Source organism: Oryctolagus cuniculus, chromosome 4, assembly GCF_051225735.1.
Source record: "Oryctolagus cuniculus isolate XC-2025 breed Fujian yellow rabbit chromosome 4, ASM5122573v1, whole genome shotgun sequence".
Taxonomy (NCBI): domain Eukaryota; kingdom Metazoa; phylum Chordata; class Mammalia; order Lagomorpha; family Leporidae; genus Oryctolagus; species Oryctolagus cuniculus.
This window is the reverse complement of record NC_142870.1, coordinates 105,437,670-105,458,549: the sequence shown is the minus strand read 5'-3', so window position 1 is coordinate 105,458,549 and position 20,880 is coordinate 105,437,670. Positions and strand designations below refer to the sequence as shown.

General features: G+C 38.5%; 1 pseudogene across 1 annotated transcript; it reads right to left on the bottom strand.

The window, feature by feature from the left end:
• Positions 1-2,250: 2,250 nt before the first annotated feature.
• LOC149127066 (peptidyl-prolyl cis-trans isomerase A pseudogene) lies at positions 2,251-2,721 on the bottom strand (annotated as a pseudogene). The gene has a single exon (XR_016232977.1). The product of XR_016232977.1 is annotated as a peptidyl-prolyl cis-trans isomerase A pseudogene (transcript).
• Between the last annotated feature and the right edge of the window lie 18,159 nt (positions 2,722-20,880).

Sequence of the window (20,880 nt, the reverse complement as noted above, 5' to 3'; positions counted from 1 at the left end):
CCTGGAGAGTAGTTTCTAGGTCAAAGATCATGATACATTTGAAGTGTAAAGGAACAAACTGAGGACTCCCCAGGGCATTCATAAATAACAATAGGTGGTTAGAATGCTTCTAACAACACTGACTTTGGTGCTTTTATTGTCAAAAGCGAGTCTACCAGTTAGTTCTCAGAGTTGTTTTATTATGCAGAGTGGGCCTTGTGAACTAAGGAACTTCTTGAGAAAACCCAAGTTAGACACACTGGGAGGAGCAGAAGTAATAGCAGAAATGGAGAGGATGATAGTACTAGGGATAGTAAAGTCTGTGAGAACCACAGGGATGGGAAAGGGGATATAATAGGATTTAGAGAAAATCTTTTTATATGGAGCCTCATTCTCTTTCACAAAAAGCTTGTAATGTTTATTCACACTCTGTCATCAAGAAGTTCAGACCAGTCTCTTGGAAATTTACAGAGACTGTTACACAAAAGCTTATAAATGCAAACTTCAAAAGAAGAGCCACAAAGCTTGCATGCTATGAATCTCTGAAGTAGGTATCTGGGTTAAGGCTATAAGCTTTTGGAACACAAAAAACCATAAAAGAGGCTTTTAGCTGCTGCCTCCTAGTTTTGAACTTGGTGGTTGGAGGGAATGAGAATGGGGTGGAACACATAGATAGCGCTAGAATGTTTTCCAAGTTTACATCTTAAAGAGCACTACTTTAAAAATGCAGTTATTGATTAGAGGACCCCCCACAAATCTTAAAACCTTCAGACTCCAGTGTTTTCACATAAACCACACAAACCCTCCCCCACAGTACTTTAAATCATCCCTAGATTACTAACAGTACTTAACAATGTAAATACTATGTAATTAGTAGTTAATTGTATTGTTTAGATAATAATGACAAGAATAAAAGTATACCTAAATACAGTAGAGATGCAGTTTGTTTTCCTAAATATTTTCCATCCATACCCTGTTAAATCCTTAGATGTGGAATCAGATGTACATGCCATTTTCAACTGCAAAATAATAATTTGGTAAATCTTAATGGGACACTTGTATTCCAATATATTGTTTAAGACCATAGAGTCAGGGCCAGTGCTGTGGTTAGAAGGTTAAACCTTCGCCTGTAGTATTGGCATCCTATATGGATGCCAGTTCAAGTCCCCACTGCTCCACTTCAGACGCAGCACCCTCTTGATGTGCCTGGGAACAATGGAAGATGGCCCAAGTGCTTGAGCCCCATACCCACGTGGGAGACTCAGAGGAAGCTCCTGGCTCCTGGCTTTGGCCTGGCCCAGCCCTGGTCTTGCAGCTATTTGGGGAGTGAATCAGTGGATGGAAGATATTTCTCTGTCTCTCTGCATATCTCCTTCTCTCTATATCTCTGCCTTTCAAACAAATAAATAAATCTTTAAGTAAAAAAAAAAAAAAAAAAACAAGCAAAACAGCAAGTAGGAGATACAAATATATAATCAAAATAATCATAAACTTACAATTTATTTATTTATTAAAAATATTTCTTAGCATCCATTTTTCAAACATGGAATACATAAAATAATAATACAATGACTACTATAGATTAAAATGCATATCACTATATATATATTTACTTTACAGTGATATTCAAAAAAAATTCCCTAACTTCATAATGATATTCAAATGAATATTTATGGATCAGCTTTAATAACTGTTGAAACAAGAACATAATAATAATAAATAAAAAAATCAAATATTTAGTTTTTCCTTCCTGCTTGGACTAGACTTCAGAATATCAAGATGAAATTTCCTCTTTATAGAAGAATAATAACTAGTAAATTCATCAAGAATTTTAGAATTGAGATATCATCTCTTTGCAACCTCTGCTGGAACACTAAATGATAAAACTTTCTTATAAGTGATTGATGAGGAAAAAAAATTAGTGATTTATGCAACTCTTGAACCATGTTAATCTAAACAGAAATAGGACAATCATGTTCTTCTGAATGAGATACAATAGAAAAGTACAGATTACGACACCTCTCTGGAGAGACCGTGTGCAAAGTTTACTCTAATGAAATCTAGACCAGTGCCAAATTGTTGCAGAAAACATAGGTATAGAAGAACATTTAATCAATATCACACTTACATAATCAGTCCAAAAAAAATGTAAGATATTTTACAGATAAATGATTTGATAGCTTTAATTAGAAATAACATAAATGAAAGTTGTTAATGTGCAATTCAAAGAGTATTACACTGTGTACTCATAACTGTAGATCTGAACACATGCTTTTTTTGTTTGTTTGTTTATGTTTTTATTTCATAATCATAACTTTTAACTCTGCAATTCCGCTAGACTTGGAGGGGAAGTAAGGAAAACACGGAACCAAAGACCCGCAGGGAGAGCACAGTTCAGGGCATCACTAGCAGATGGGGCGGAGGGCGCTCTCCTGAGCTAGAGGAATGGTCAGGTGGGTGAGATAAAACTCAGACGCATTAGAGTTGTCCACAGTTGGCAATGGTGATCTTCTTGCTGGTCTTGCCATTCTCGGACCCAAAGTGCTCCATGGCTTCCACAATGCTCATGCCCTCTTTCACTCTGCCAAAGACCACATGCTTGCCATCCAACCATTCAGTCTTGGCAGTGCAGATGAAGAACTGGGAGCTGCTTGTGTTGGGCCCAGCGTTTGACATGGACTTGGTTAGCCCCAATTTTCCAATTTTAGTCCTTCCAGACTTCTGTACCGACAGTTTAACCATTCACCACTGTGTAAAAGACCATGTGTACCCTTATTTGGACCACTGCTCTACACATGTGAATCTGAATCTTCAGATGAATTGGCTGATGCTTTGCCCACTGGGAAGATTTTTCTTACCACTCTCTGTCGGGGCAATTCCTGAGTAGGGAATATAGTAAAACAGCAGTTCATTTTCTATTTGCATCCATATACTAAGCCACTCTATTTAAACATCTGTTCCTACATCAACTGGGAAGAGAAGACCTCTCTCATGAAGCTGAGGGAGAGTTGTGACTGCAACTTTCTAGCATTTACTAGATCATCAGGCCAGTAAAAAATTCAGTGAAGTAGCAAGTTGCTTAAACATTATAGGGTTTGTCTCCCACCTCCTGAAGTATATGTCTTGGCAAGGCATCCAGAGTACTTGTCATTTCTTGCCCATGAAGTTCAATTCACTTGTTGTCAAATATCTAGTATACCAATGTACTTTTTGTGATATGTGCATATGATTTAGGTCCCTTTAAACCAGTGTGACAGAGAGCAGGAGAATTAATATAACACTGAGGAAAGACCATCAAAATATACTGTTATCTATACAATGAGTGCTTATTGTATCTGAATCACCTTGTTAACAAGAATGGGGAAAAACTCATTCTAGGTCCCAGAGGCTTTGTTAATCTACCCTATAGGAAGATATCATAACTGGCACAGAAGAAACCTCTGGAGCTGCTAGTTAGTTAAGTTTGATTCACTCTGCTATCCACTGCCATGATCCATCTAGTTTTTACAGCAACCACATGAGTAAATTATATGGTGTATAACAAGACTCTCCTATTCTAATAGCTCTTTAAGTTTAATGAACCAATGTGAGGCATCTCTCAATTGCTAAGTATATCCATTTCAATATTACATTCAGATATTGGGGAAATTATTCCCATTTCAGTTCATGGATCCATTATGAGATGGACCTTACCAGATCTCCTATTCTAATTAGGAGAGCCAAACTGTTGTTTCAGTCTTTAACATCAGCATCAACTCAAATTCTGTAGCCAAAATTCCTCAAAACATAAAGGCATTCCTGTGGGGAGCAACTTGGACTAGACTAAGTTACTGGAATTAAGACTTATTCTATGCATCTGCTCTCACACAATATGGCGCTGGGAGAGGAGTAAAAACAGCTTTTACACAGCTGCCTCCAGTTCAACCAGTAACCTGCAGGAGCTGATCCCGCTCCTGATTGGAGGAGAGCAGCGTACTCGGCGTGTGGGTAGCAGAGTGGGGATTGGTGGAAGAGGACTATAAAGGAGGAGAGAGACAACATGCACCAGGAACATCTATCTGAAGGAACACCTGTGCAGCCCCCGAGAGAGCCGGCCGGGGATGTGCCACTCCCCCGCGGAAGTGGGGAAAGTGGCAGGGGGAACCGGTCTTCCACGGAGGTGGAAGGGTTGGTAACCAACCCGGGAAGAACCAGCAGCAAACCCGGGGAGTGCCGAGCAGACAAAAGAACAGCACAGGGTCCTGTGTCGTTCCTCCGCGAAGAGGGGGAGCGACACATTCCACTCTATATGATTGTCTAAGTAAATGGCTGCAGATCCATTTGGATAATGACAGAGGAACTACAAATGCATACATTCGCTGTAATATTAAGTTATTTTTCATGGGAGGCCTTGTATTCAGTAAATGAGTTTTGAGTTGAGAACTAGCTGCTTTCTAAAAATTGTAAGTGGGTTTGGAACTTTTTAAGTAAGCAGAAATGGACTTTGTGCTTACTCATTCTTGATATCTTTTGCTTATATATTATATATAAAGATGTTCCTTTACTGGTTACTTATAAATAGTGCCCTTAGAAACCATGTTTGATGAACAGTTCTTATAAAGTCTTTCAGACCAATCCCACTAGCTGATATCACAATATTCTAAACATGCTTCTCCTTAGAATAATTACATTTACCTTGCTCCTAGTGGCTAAATGCTACCTACAAACTGCTATTCTAAGATTTACTCTCATTGCTATTAGGGAGCATAGCATCTCCTATTCAGGAGTGCTTATGACACCTCATCTATTAATTATTTTTTTTCCTACTTGGTAAAAAGAGTGTCCTCAGGGCATTCCTGAGGGACTTGACCAACTGGTGTACTTTTAGCCTTTCGAAGTTGACGTACATCACTTTTCGAAATTGCACATCCTTCATCTGTAAATTACTTCATTATTAAAGGCCATTGACTTTTCCAAAGTTTAAAAGCTAACCCAAGACTGATAGAATTATCACTGGATGTTGTTACCAGGGTTTAAAATACTATATCCTGAGGGAAATGACTCCATATCAACAAACTCTCACCTGTTTAGTTTTAGATTCCACTACCCCCACTCTCACCCCATACAGAATTCCTAGAAAACTCTCAGGTATATCCATGTAAAATTTCCCCATTCTTTCCCATATATATCTGCCACATCTAATAACTATTTTGATGTGCAATCCCTTTCTTACCTGAGCAAGGCCAACATTTCTGAACTGTGTAAAGTAAGTCATTCTTGATCTTCAGCTTTGTCTGTCCTCCAGCTGCAGGTGAGTGGTTTCTTCTTATAGAGATTCATTTATATATTTGAAAGGCAGAGTGAGAAAGAGGAGAGAAAGAGATCTTTCATTTGCTGTTTTCTCCCAAATGGCCACAAAGGTGGGGGCTGGGACCCTGTCATGCTGAAGCCAGGGACTCCACCTGGGACTCCCATGTGAGTGGCGGAGGCCCACATATCAGGACCATCTTCTGCTGCCTTCCCAGGGTATTGCCTGTAGCATCTTAACCCCTGTGACACAATGGCAGCCCCATTTCCCCATTTAAATGCTACCATGGAGGCCCTTTGATTTGCAATAGATATTTTTAAAGATTTATTTATTTATTTGAAAGGCAGAATTCCAGATCTGGGAGATGGGCTTATCTGAAACCAGGATCCAGGGATCCAGGACCTTCTTCTGGATCTCCCATGTGGGTGCAGGGGCCCAAGTACTTGGGCAATCTTTCTCTGTTTTCCCAGGCACGTGAGCAGGGAAGTGGATTGGAAGTGGAGCACCCAGGGCTGGAATTAGCGCCATATGGGGTGCAGGCATACAAGGTCGCAGCTTTACCCACTATACCACAGTGCCTGCCTCTGAAATTAGATTTAAGATGTTAATTAATAGAGCTGAACTTGTCACATTCCCTCTCTTCATCCAATTTAGTCATCCAATTTAATGGCATATGAACCTGCCATTTCCCTCATATATAAAAACATTTCACTATAAGAAACAATGACTTGATCAGCCCTTGTCCTGACTGTTGATGTTGTTAGGGTCTGAAAAAGCCTACCGCCCGAGGAACGACTCCAAGAGACTTATTCTCTCATGCAACCAGCAAAGGGTTAAATTTATTGATCCAACATGTTGGGGCCCTCTGACAAGGACAGAGGAGCAGTGAGGAACTACAGCATAGGGTTTATAAAGGCAAAAACCGCAAAATCGGGAGGAGGGAGAGAATACACGGTTGCTAAGCGGTTGCTAAAATCTTACAATCAGCAATTATGATCTTAAGACATAGACAAATCACATCTTTATTATTAGCCCAGGTAACCCAGGTGCAACCTTTCTACTTTTAAGCTTGAGCAATCATGCTAGGGGGTTTTTGTGCGTTGCCAAGGGTGATGTACTGCACTGCTATTGTCCGACTATTTGAGATCATAGTTTCAGACCAGAGTCTCACGATGTGTGGGGGGGGGGGGTTGCTTTCCCAGAATGCAGTCTCAAGTGCTCCAAAATGGAGTCCCTACTGTCAAGGTGCTACTTTACTCTGTCTTATTTTCACAGCTGCACCAGGAAGGTTTAAACTTGTAAGCTTAAGCTTAACTTTTGACACCCGCACATATACAATTTTTAACTCTTCAATGTAAAACTTAATACTTTATCCCTTTTAGTATTTTTTTGTTCTAGTTAATACTATTGGTTGAACTCTGTAATCAACACACAATTATTCTTAGGTGTTTAAATGTAACTGAAAAGTGATCCCTGTTAAATATAAGAGTGGGAATAAGAGAGGGAGGAGATACACAATTTGGGACATGCTCAATTGAACTTGCCCCAAACAGCAGAGTTAGAAACATGCCAGGGGATTCCAATTCAATCCCATCAAGGTGACATGTACTAATGCCATCTCAAATAGTCCAAGTGATCAGTTTCAGTTCATAATTGATCATACTGATAGGATTAAGAGTCAAAGGGATCACATAAACAAGACTAGTGTCTGTTAATACTAACTGATAGAATTAAAAAGGAAAGATGATCTAACATGGGAAGTGGGATACACAGCATACTCATAGAATGGCAGATGTCCTAAACAGCACTCTGGCCTCAGAATCAGCCCTTAAGGCACGCGGATCTGGCTGTAGAGCCCAGGAGAGTATTTCAGGCATGGAAAGCCAAGACACTGTGGCAAAAAACAAAACAAAACAAAACAAACAAAAAAATAAACACACAAACCTAAATGAAAGATCTGTGTGAGTGAGATCCCAGTGGAAAGAAGGAGGTACCTTTCTCTGAAGGGAGGAGAGAACTTCCACTTTGACTATGACCTTGTCTAAATAAGATTGGAGTTGGCAAACTCAGGAGGCTTCCATAGCCTTGGCAACTCATGACAAGAGCCTAGGGTGATTACTGACACCATAAACAAGAGTGTCAATTGTTAAGTCAACAACAGGAGTCACTGTGCACTTACTCCCCATGTAGGATCTCTGTCCTTAATGTCTTGTACTATGTCAATTAATGGTATAACTAGTACTCAAATAGTATTTTACACTTTATGTTTCTGCGTGGATGCAAACTGTTGAAATCTTTACTTAGTATATACTAAATTGATCTGTGTATAAAGATAATTGAAAATGAATCTTGATGTGAATGGGATGGGAGAGGGACAGGAGATGGGATGGTTGTAAGTGGGAAGGAGGTTATGGGGGGGGGGAGCCACTGCAATCAAAAAGCTGTACTTTGGAAATTTATATTTATTATATAAAAGTTTAAAAAAATTCAGAGACATTACTGCAGCTGATACTTCTCCTTCCATTTTCCCAGTGTCCACAGATGGAAGTTTAATAATCCTGTTGTCAAAGAGTACTCTTCCTCCTATCTATGTTGATATCCTCTTTGCCATCCAGACATGAATCCCCCAATATCAGATGCATATTCTTAACACCTTTATCAAATGTCAGTTATCTAGAGATTCATGATTTACTTCATAGCTTTTTTATTCAGAGAGCTTTCTATTTTCTGATATTTTCTGTTTATTTCTTATAGTCTTTAAGTTTGAAGAACTTCATTTAGCATACCTTGTATGACAGCTCTGGTGGAAATAAATTCTCTTTCTTTTTTTATTTTTTATGTTTTTTATTTTTTTGACTGGCAGAGTGGACAGTGAGAGAGACAGAAAGAAAGGTCTTCCTTTGCCGTTGGTTCACCCCGCAAATGGCCGCCGCAGCCGGCGCACCGCACTGTTCCGATAGCAGGAGCCAGGTACTTCTCCTGGTCTCCCATGGGGTACAGGGCCCAAGCACTTGGGCCATCCTCCACTGCACTTCCCTGGCCACAGCAGAGAGCTGGCCTGGAAGAGGGGCAACCGGGACAGAATCCGGCGCCCCGACCGGAAAAGGAATGGGAAAGGAAAAGAAGGAAAGAAATGAGAAGAGAAGGGGAATGAAAAGCTGAAGACAAAAGAAAAGGATAAAGTAAGAGAGGGTATGAAGGCAAAGGCTAAAGTTAGGGGGAAATACCTAAAATAAGAGCAGTTAGGAAATTGATAATTCTCAAAATAGAGTAATTGGTATGTAGGGCCTCACTATACTATTTGTTTTATGTGACTTTGAAAATTTCCCTAATATTTTCCCCTTTTTCTTTCTAAAGCAGTCTCCAGCACCTCATAGCTGCAAAACTTTGTGCAATTTGATTAACTTCTCTGCAAATCAGTCTCTTCATAGGTAAAATTCAGATCATTCTAATACATATCACATAGAGTTATTTTTAGAAATAAACAAATGCGTAAAATAGTTACAGATGTTTCCAGAACAGACCAAGAATTCAACATTATCACTTCGTGTTTCTTTTAAAATCTATTCCCTCAGACATCTGTCCTGTAAGTAGAGCTATATATATGTCTGGTGATCAGGAAGAAATTCTTAGAACACTGACTCTACCTACTAGATATGCTGTTGATCAAGTTTTAGAATTCACAGTTGTCTGAAATACCTACCTATTAGCCTGGAAAGAAGAGTATTCCTTGGACATCTGATGATTATCCATCATATTTTGAATTTAAGGCTACTAAGTACTCCAAGAAAAGTATGGGTAAGTGGAAATAAGTATATGTGATTTCTCTTAAACTTTCCTTTCCCTTATGTTTACAGATTCATAACACCCAGAATAAATATAAGTGATATTTAAAATTGGTCTGGCCCAGATTTTGACCTAGAGATTAAGATATCAGTTCAGATTCCAACCTCCCTTGGGGATGGCCTCATGGGTAAAGCTACTGCCTGCGATATCAGCATCTTGGTTTTTTGGTTTTGTTTGTTTGTTTTGGTTTTTGGTTTTTTTTTTTTTTTTTTTTTTTTTTTTTTTTTTTTACAGGCAGAGTGGACAGTGAGAGAGAGAGACAGAGAGAAAGGTCTTCTTTTTTGCCGTTGGTTCACCCTCCAATGGCCGCCGCGGCCAGCATGCTGCAGCCGGTGCATCGCGCTGATCCGAAGCCAGGAGCCAGGTGCTTCTACTGGTCTCCCATGCGGGTGCAGGGCCCAAGCACTTGGGCCATCCTCCACTGCCTTCCTGGGCCACAGCAGAGAGCTGGCCTGAAAGAGGGGCAACCGGGACAGAATCTGGCGCCCCGACTGGGACTAGAACCCGGTGTGCCGGCGCTGCTAGGTGGAGGATTAGCCTAGTGAGCCACGGCGCTGGCCAATATCAGCATCTAATACGTGCACTGGTTCTACTCCCGACTGTTCCACTTCTGATCCAGCTCCCTGTTAATGACCTGGGAAAAATAACAGAAGATGACCCAAGTTCTTGGGCACCTGCCACCCATGTGGAAGACCTGAATGAAGCTCATGGCTCCTGGCTTCTGCCTGGTTCAATTCTGGCCATTGTGGCCATTTTGGGAGTGAACCAGCAGCTGGAAGATCTCTCCATCTCTTCCTCTCTTTCTGTAACACTTTTGATTAAATAAATAAATCTTTAGATTAAAAACAAATTGCCAGCCTTCCATATCTGAGTACCTAGATTTGATGGCCAGCTCTTAGATCCAGCTGCCAATCAATACAGACCCTGGGATGGCTGAAGGGATGAGTTCTAACCACCCATGTGGAAGACTTGGATTCTGGCACCTATCTCATGTAGTTGTGAGAATTTGGGGAGTGAACCAGTATTTCTGTCTCTCTGTTGTTTTCTCTCTCTCTGCCTCTCAAATAATAAAAAAAAAATAAAAACTTAAAAATTTTCCCAAGTTTCCCTTGTTTTTCACTGAGTCAGAAAATTTTCAGGATATTCTATGACTATGATATAATCCCCATCAGTACCAAAACTTTTTATTTCAAGATTTATTTAATTTATTTAAAAGGCAGTTTGAGAGAGAGAGAGAGAGAGAGAGAGAGAGAATCTTCCAGCCATTGGTCATTTCCTCAAATGGCCACAATGACTTGGGCTGGGCCAGGCCAAAGCCAGGAGCCAGGAACATTATCCATCTTTCCCAAGCGGATGTAAAGGCCTAAGTATTTGGACCATCTTCCACTGCTTTTTTCAGGTGCATTAACAGGAAGTTGGATCAGAAGTGGAGCAGCTGGGACTCTAACTGGTGCCAATATGTGCTACTGGCATTGCAGTATTGGCCCTAGTTCTAATACTTTGTGATTAGATTAGTTGAAGTTTTGGGGCTAGCAAGAGTATGCCACAGTTTTCATTAATATAGGGGGCAGCATAAAAGCAGAGATTGATAGAGAGGCCCAGTGAGAGTTAATTTCATAAGGGTCTTGATCAAATTGCCATATAATAAGAAAAAATAGATTTATAGTACCTCCCAAAATATGCAAAATTCTCATTTTGAGATACTCTCCTTAGCACCAAGGATTACCCATTTTTCATCCTTGTTCATTTGATAAGCAGATAACTGCTCTCCTTTTTACTGAGAAAAAGAGAAATAATTTGCACGTAAATACCTTAAACTGCATTTCATTCTCACAGCCGCAAGACTATCTATCATTACATTATCTTAGAGGATGTGAGTATCCCTCTGTCTTTTCCAGGTTAAGCTACTACTTCTAATTTGATTCTTGAACACATACATTTTCTGCTGAAACTTGTTACATTAATTCTATTTTCTGTTAACTTCAGCCCCTTTTTCTGTAGGTATTACTTCTATTCTTAAATCATAAGTGAGTCTCTACCATTTAAACATGATATTTTCTTGATCTTGAATCACTTGTTTTTTTTTTTTTCATATGTTACCCCTTTTATTTTCTTTATCCTAACTTCTACCCTGCTTCTTTATTTTTCATTCATATTGTAAAGTGATTAAAATAAGACTTTTATATATAATGTTCTTTTTTTTTAAGGGCACACACACACACACAGAGAGAGAGAGAGAGAGAGAGAGAGAGACAAGATCTTCCAGCTGCTGGTTTACTCCCCAAATGACTACAACAGTAGGGACTGGGCCAGGTTGAAGACAGGAGTAGGGAACTTATTCCAGGTCTTTCTCATAGGTGGTAAGAATGCGATTACTTGAGCTGTGAGCACTGCCTCTCAGATGCATAATACAGGAAGCTGGAATTGGAATTAGAGTCATGACTTGAACTCAGGCACTCAATATGGGATATGGTCATCTCAAGTTGCTTCTTAATAACTGTGTCAAAAGCCTGCCCCATATATAACTTTTCACTGTAATTATTTTGGGATATATTTTCAATAACTACTCTCCTACCTAGTTCAAAAATTTAAAGGCCACCTTCTAGTTCATATTATATTTATCTCTCCAACATTGCTGGCATCACTGGCACATTTCTTCTTAAGATCCTTTTCTCCATTGGCTTTTGTGCTATTATTCTTTTCTGGATTTTGATTTTAACTTTGTCAGCAATATTCGTCCCCAGACCTTTTTATTCTCTTTGCTCTGTTTTTAGTACTAGAAACATTAGGAATTATTTGTCCCTAATACTTTTGTCACCAGAGTTCTGAAGTAATTTACATTCAGATACTAATAACTTGCTCAAGATTTGCAACATACTAAGGAAGCAAAAATCAACTATTCCTTCTTTGGAATCAGTGGACACATGCAAAAGCTTTTGCAAACATGTGGGCAACTTAGAATATTAGCAGCAATTTCCCAAATTCTTAATAAATTACAATAATTTTCTTCTTGATTTAATAGAGGTATTTATGTTTTCCTTGTGAAAGTTTTCACAAAAAGCACTCTGATTTTCTTTCTGACCTTTCTCCTACATCTTTATCCATTTGTTCTTAGTTTCCTTCTCGGCATCTACTTCCTCTCTGTTTTGCTTGACCGACCAATGGTGATCTTTGGTATTCTTCTCATCATTCTACACCACTCCTAGTCAACCTCACTCATTTCATACTGTATTCTACAGCTTTATACTTGTATAAAATAATACTGCTCATTTCAATCATCTTCGCTTTGGAATAAAGGATTCTTCCACAATTTCAATGGCTTAGAACTAAAATTCTTTAGTCACATTTCAATTGAGGGTCACTATGAATAGGATGTCAGTCTTAGTCTCTATTTTGGATATGCTGTTGTCACATGGTTCTCAAAGTTCCTAACTGGATGTGGCATGATTAAGCATGACTGGAATGGGGTACATATGTATACTCTTCCTATGAAGGCCACTATAACACATTTGATGTTTGACATGGATACATAATCATCCTACAGATGGGTAAAGATGCCGCCTGCAGTGCCAGCATCCCATGAGGGTGCCGGTTCAAGTCCCAGCTGCTCCACTTCCAATCCAGCTCTGTGCTATGTCCTGAGAAAGCAGTAGAAGATGGCCCAAGTCCTTGGGCTCTTACACCTATGTGGGAGACTGCAAGAAGCTCCAGGCTCCTGGTTTCTAATTGGCTCAATTCCAACCATTGTAGCCACCTGGAGAGTGAACAAGCAGACAGAAGACCTCTCTTTCTCTGAGTTTCAAATAAATAAATAAATAAATCTCTTTTTAAAGAAAAAAAAAAAAAAGTGGGTGTGGTAAAACCACTCCCTCTATTGAGAACTGTAATAGATTGCTACCTGAGTATTAGTATCTATTTAAGTGACCATATATCTTCTCAGTTAAGGAGTTTAGCCTCCAGATATCTTGCAGTTCATGATGTCCACATAACTAAGTTTTGTTTAAGGAAATGAGAAAATATTAGGAGACTTAGACTAAAAATGACTGAACATAAGTTTCCTTTCCACTGGCTGGCAGATGGCAATCTCTGGAGCATCTTCACTGAGTTGTATGTAGATGTCTAAGGTATAAGTTGAACATAGCAGAGATGACTACAAGGTAAAGACGGCTAGCTTATCTCTAGACTGTTACATGAGCAAAGAAAGAACTTTTATTTTGAAGCTTCTTGGTCTCTTTGTTATAGTAGATTATCTTGAGACCTAAGTATTACTTGTGTTTCTTTTCTCATTCCCAATAACCCTCTTCATAGAAATTTTTGGAACAAAACTAGACAAATGAGAACTAGAAATCTCAAAATACTGTTAAGAGGTTTGCCTTGAGAAATGAGTGGACCCATGAGGGAAAGTTTAACATTTTGTACACATGAACAAGTCAAGTCTTTTAATTAGTCTCCAATAAAACTATCATTTCACATTATCCTGCTTTGCTTTTCTGTATATAACTTATCAACTTCTACTGTAATATACAATTAATTAAATTAAGTTAAAGAAACTGATGTTTGGCCTGCAAAATTAAGGCAAACCATAGGCTGTCTCTAAAAGAGAAGTTTGCTGGAGAAAGGGCACCCTGTGACAATGTTGAGTCCTAAGATGCATACAACAGTTTGAGTAACCCCAGGCTCCATGATAGACATGGAGATATTTGATAGAAGGAAAGACACTAAAGCCTTCTACTCTGAGGGAAGTTCTTTTTAATGTGGTTAATTGTGGAAATCTTGCTTTCTGCTCAAACTCTTAAATAGAATCTTTCTTTGGAGAAAGAGAAAGACTGACTGAGGCACAGGGCTAGCAACCAGTTCATCCAACAAAGCACCGGTAGGCAAAACAACATAACCAAATTAAAACTTTAAAAGCACTGTATTGACAGATAAGGCAATCTCTCATTACCTCTAGAGCTGTCTAGTAGAACTTGGCTAGAAAACCAAATCTCAATTGTAGCACATGTTCTTGGTATCTCAACCACATCCCTTCTTCAAGTATTCAACATTTTAAATTTGATGACTTCTTACTATATATTCCTTCTTGCAACACCTGACTTTATTGGGTTTTACGAAAGTTTTTGGTCTATGCACAGAGTAGGCTAAAAGGATTGGGGAGTGATAATCCTACAAGAGCAGTTTCCAACCAATGAATAAGAGTTGGTGAAAAATATTATGCCTTCCTTTATCCATAAGATATTAGATATGTTCTACAGAATCTCACAGACAATCTCCGTAGAACTGAGCAATAGTCGCAAACTGAAATAACCTACTCATGAACACACATGTGTTGCTGCCCTCCCCCTTTCTATCTTCTTCACATACTCGTAATTAAATTTTTATTCTATGTATATGTCATCAATTTTTTAACAAAAATATTTTTTAAAAAACTTTTAATTTTTATTTCTTTCAAAGGCAGAGAGAGAGAGAGAGAGAGAGAGAGAGAGAGAAAGGGTATCTTCCATCTGCTGGTTAACTTTCCAAATGGTCATAACAGCTGGGGCTGTGCTAGTCCAAAGCCAGAAAGCCTGTAGCTTCTTCCAGGTTTCCCAAGTGAGTGCAGGAGCCCAAGCTTGTGCTACCCTCTGCTGCTTTCCCAGGCACATTAGCAGGGAGCTGGATCAGAAGTGGAGCAGCTGGGTCTTGAACCACAGCTTGTATGGTATGCTGGCATTGCAGGTGGTTGTTTTATCTGCTATAGTTGCACAACACTGGCCCCAACAAAACATATCTTTTAGACAGAAGGAGAGAAACTCTGAGCTACTTGAAATCAAATATACATCAGTCAATAAGTGGCACAAATGATATTAGCAGTGAAAATGTAAAAATTATTCTCAGTACATCAGATATGGAAAATAATTTCTGCATGAAGACAGAAAACTCACTGCATAGTTATAACACAGAAATATGTGCAGTTTTTCTTTTCTTTCTTTCTTTTTTTTTTTTTTTTTTGACAGGTAGAGTTAGACAGTGGGAGAGAGAGACAGAGAGAAAGGTCTTCCTTTCCGTTGGTTCACCCCCCAATGGCCGCTACAGCCAGCGTGCTGCACCAATCTGAAGCCAGGAGCCAGGTGCTTCCTCCTGGTCTTCCATGTGGGTGCAGGGCCCAAGCACTTGGGCCATCCTCCACTGCCTTCCTGGGCCACAGCAGAGAGCTGGACTGGAAGAGAAGCAACCGGGACAGAATCCGGCGCCCCAACCTGGACTAGAACCCGGAGTGCCTGCGCTGCAGGTGGAGGATTAGCCTAGTGAGCTGCGGCACTGGCCTCTTTTTTTAAAAAAAAAAGATTTATTTATTTGATAGGCAGAGTTACAGAGAGGGAGAGAGAAACAGAGAGTGAGGTCTTCCATCTACTGTTTTACTCTGCAGATGATCACAATGGCCAGTACAGGGACAGGTGAAAGTCAGGAGCCAGGAGTCAATTCCAGGTTTCCCATGTGGGTTGCAGGGGCCCAAATGCTTGGACCATCTTCCATACTTTTCACAGGCCTTTAGCAGGGAGCTGGATTGGAAGTGGAGCAGCTCATTCTCAAACCAGCAACTATATGGGAGGGCAGCATTGTAGGCGGCAACTTTACCTGCCTTGCCACAATGCTGGCCCCAAAATATGTATATTTCTTAGTATCTGTTAAAACAATTAAAGTTTTGTCTATAAAAACTGTTTATTCAAGTTTATGTTTTTTCATGGATTTTCAGACTTCTTTGTTGTCGTTGACAATTTTTCTGCTTAAATTAGAAGATGCTAAGTTAGTATAGACTACATCAAAATCTCAGTGTCTTATGCAATAAACACTTATTGACCACACACAAGGCCAAAGTGGATGTTCTGGGTTCAGTGGCTCTTCTCTAAGGACGAGCTCAAGGACTTGGTCCCACTCTCTAGTCTCTATTAAGGGCCTACCAACTGCCTCTATCTCACTCAATTCACTGTGGATTTGCTTGTGTATTTCTTTGTGGCTTGCAGAGTCCTTGTGTAAGTAACAAATGTTTCACCAGTTATTTTGGTATATGGAATGTCAGTGGCTTCAATATCTGACCTACAGTTGGAAAGGAGTTCATGACATCTAACAATAAAGTACAGCCCTTTTTTCAGAGAATTGAAATTACATATGATTATCTTCCAAGTTCTTAGATTTTGGTAACCCACCACTTTCCTTTTCTTTCCCTAGTATATTTGTTATTGATATTGCATAAGAAACTATTTATAACTTAGTGCCTTCAGTGAAGCATTTATTACTTCAGTTCTTAAGAGCAGGAATGTGGACACAGACTAGCTAAATGCTTCTGGAAAAAGGTTTCATATGAAGTTGAGTTTGAATTATTGAGAGGGCTGTGGTCTCAACCGAAGGCTTGACTTGGAGGAGGAGAAATAAGTTTCCAAGCTCTCTTACATGATAGTTAGCAGGCTATAATTTCTTGCCACTTAAGCATCTCTCTTCATCAGACTGCTTCATGACTCATCAGCCAGCTTTTCTCAGAATAAGAAAATCAACAGAGATTGAAAGAGAGCATGCCAAGGCAGAAGCCACTGGATTTTTGTATCCCAGTATTGGAAAAGACAGCTCATTATGTGTGCTTGGATTTTTTCATTGGAAGCTTCATTAAGTCCAGCCCATACTCCATGGGAGTGTATTGTACAGGGCAGGAATACCAGGAGATTAGGATTATGGAGGCTATTTTATAAGTTCTCCTTTATGCCGAGATCTTGGGGTAGTAGCTGCTTCCTGAAATCATCTCTGAGTCAATACAGCAATTTTCTGCATCTTCAGCTTCACAGATCATGTACATGTGTAATCAGTGTCCCAATATTAAATCTTCACTCTTTGAATGAAAAACATCATTTATTTTTTCTAACCTGATGCCAAGAGATACAGTACTTCAGGTCCTCTGCTCACATTTAAAGACAGCATGGAATACTTTTCCACATTCCACTGGCCAGAATCCAGTCATATTAGAAGGAAGGCTGAGAAATGTGTGGAATACACAGAGAGTGGTGATTCTAACTGTTTTTGCCATGCTGCTTGATTTTCAAGAAACCGTACACACATTGTCAACACTTCTGGATACCACTTTCTCAGCTAAGTAACTTTCTTTACATAAATAATTTTTTGTAAAAACTCAAAACACTTTGCAAGCATAATGATTCTAATTTATTTATTTTCTCATTGAATTCATTATGTTGAGACGACTAATTTCTAAAAAATGTATTAAAAGTGGTGAGAACTCCATAGAGTTAATAATTAGAGTCTGTGATTCAAAGGTAATTTAGTATAAGAATTATTTTCCTTTGGTGATTCTAGAACTAAAATATCAGTACTAAAATATTAATATTAATGTTAATTTCAGCAACAATAGTAAATCATATGAATCCAAACAATTAGCATAAAATATATTTGATGTGGAAATTTCTCTACTTTTTTAAACTTTAGATTTATCAAAAACACACTGAAATTTGACTATATGTGAGGAATTATCTACTATTTTCAAATACTATGCATTGTTATGGACATGACAGATGTAGATAGAGTCTATGGTTTAGTTATGGAGTAGAAATTCTTGATAACAAATTTCAATATATTTGAAGTTATGACAAGGAGATTTTTCAATTTCAACATGTTTTCCAACATTTTTTACATTTTTTGGAAATTTTTGGTACACCAATATAAAATATAATTTTGTGATATCAGTAGCCAAAAGGGTAGGGACAGAGCTTGAAAGGAACAGGGATTTCACCTGTTATTAAAATTAGGCTGGTATAATTTCAAATAAGAGTGTTACATCTATAGGAAGTTAAATGTAATTCCCATGGTAACCATACATAAAATTGTTAGCGTATACACATAAGGAAATGAAAGAAATTTAAATGTTTCACTAAAAATAACAGACACAAATAAGACAATGATGTAGGGAACTGAGACAACAAAACTATAAGGCACATAGAAAACAAATAGCAAAATGACAGAAGTAAGTTTATCCTTTTCAGTAATTTAGTGGAAATGGATGAAATTTTCTAATCAAAAGACAAAGACTGGCAGAATGGATAAAAAATATGGCTCAACTACACATAGTCTATCAGAGACTCATTTTAGATCCAAAAACATAAATAGGTTGAAAGCACGGAAAAAGATATTCCATGCTAATAATAACCAAGAGACAGCAAGGATGGCTATACTCATATCAGACAAAATAGACTTCAAATCAAAAACTGACTGTATGAGACAAATATGGATATCATATTAATAAAAAATTCAATACAAGATATAACAATTAAAAATATTTATGCACCTAAAATTAATCAAATAAAAGAGGCAAACAGAACTTAGGGGAGAAATACATCGTTCTACAACAATAGTTGAAGACACCAGTACCCCAATCTCAATAATGGATAGTACAACTAGATGGAATAAGATAGCAGAAGACTTAGCAAGATAAACCAATCAGACTGAACGGACATAAATAGATCATTCCACTCAACAACAATACACTACATACTCTTTTCAACTGTACATGGAACATTGTCCAGGATAAATCATAGATTGGGCCATAAATTAAGAGACACTAGAATTTAAAAGGTAGCTATTACACAAAGTATCTTCTCCAACCATAACAGAGTAAAGAAATCATTAACATTACGAAAATGGAGGAAAATTACAGAATGATGGAAATTAAACACTCTCTTAAAAATAACAAATGAATCAAAGAAGAATTCACAAAATAAATCTGAAAAACTTAGAAATGAATGAAAATGAAAATACTACACACCAAAACTTTTGGGACACAACAAATTCAGTGCTAAGGTAGAAATTTACATCTATAAATACTTTTTTAAAAATATTATTTATTTGAAAGGTAAAGTTATAGAGAGGCAGATGCAGAGGGATAGAGAGGTCTTCCACCTACTGCTTCACTCCTCAATGGCCACAAAGGCCAGAACAGAGCCGATCAAAGCCAGGAGCTAGGAGCATCTTCCAGGTTTCCTACTCGGGTGCAGGGGCCCATGCACTTGGGCCATCTTCTACTACTTTCCCAGGCCATAGCAGAGAGCTGACAAGGAAGTGGAGAGCAAAGATTGGAACTGGCATCCATATGGGATTGCTGGCACTGCAGGTGGTGGCTTTACCAGCTAAGTCACAGTCCTGGCTCCCTCTATAAATACTTTAAGTGCTCAAATCAGCAACTTAACTTTGCAATTTAAGAAACTAGAAAGCACAGGGAAAAAAGTTTATGGCATTGGATTTGGCAATAATTTCTTGGGTGTGACATCAAAGGCATAGGCAGCAAAAGAAAAAAAACAGATAATTTGGATTTCACAAAAATTATAAAGTTTTATGCATCAAAAAGCTATAAGCAGTCTAAAAAAGGAAGTCACAGAATGAGAGAAAACATTCATAAATCATATAACAGCTTGATATTTGGAATATAATAACTCCTAAAATACAATAACAGCTCAATTCAAATATGAACTCAGTACTTGAATGGACATATCTTCAAAGAAGATGTACAAATGGCCAATATGCACATGTAAAGATGCTCAACAAGAACAATCATTAGGGAAATGCAAATTAGACTACAGATGAGATACCACCACCCATCTGTCAGAGCTCAGAATACAACACACCGAAGTGTGGCATCTTGGCATGCAGAGTGCTTTGAACTGAACTGCATTGGAATGATCTCAAAAGCAAAATCTCTTTTCTCCCAACTCCTTTTTCCTCCCCAAAGCATTTCAAAACAATCAAAATTCCTCTTTTGGCAGGTCACAAAATTGGAACTTTTCTCCAAAGCAAGCTGTAAAGTCTAGAAAAATTACTCTCTCCCTTTTCCCTTGAATATCTTCATTCCAGTGGGGTCCCACACTGTGCCTGGGAAGAAGGAATGCTACATGGAGGGGCCAAGAATTTGAACACACCGGCTTCACTGGGTAGCCCCCCTTTTATTACTATTAGATCATACTCCTTTTCACCAATCACATTTCCACACAGCTGCCAATCTTCATTGAGCCTAAGCATACAAATGGACAGTTTTCCTGGATTTTGGGCTTCTCATTCTGTGTCTCCTGTGTCAAAATCATTGACAACATGAATTTTCTATGCTTTTCTCTTGATAATGTGCCTTTTGTTATAGAAATGTTGGCCATGAGCTTTATGTTGGGTGAGGAGAGATACATTTTTTCTCCCCCTACAAACCCATCAGGATGCTCACTATCTGAAAAGCAGAAAACAAGAATTGCAGAGAATGTGCGGTAACTGGGACTCTTTTCACTGTTGGTAGAAAACATAAAATGATGCAGCCAATTTAGAAAACATTGTAAGTAAGAATGTTCCTCAAAAAATTAAAAATAACATTGTTACATGATCTAGCAATTCTCTAAACCTACACCCCAAGAAATTGAAAGCAGAATGTATATTCATGTTCGTAGCAGTATTATTCACAATAACTAAAATTCAGAAGCCATTCAAGCATTCATTGAGAGATGAATGGATAAGCTAAATATATATACAAGGGCTATACAAGGTATCTTCACAAAAGTCATAGAAATACTTATTGTGAACAAACTATGCTTGCATCTCAAAAAATTTTTTGCACCAAAAAACCCCTTATCTTTCAACTTTATTTTTCCATGAACTCTTTGAAGTGCTCTTGTTCATACAGTGAACTATTACTCAGGTTTAACAAGGAAGAAAATTCTGACAATCAGCTACAACTTTGATGAAACTTGAGGACATTATGC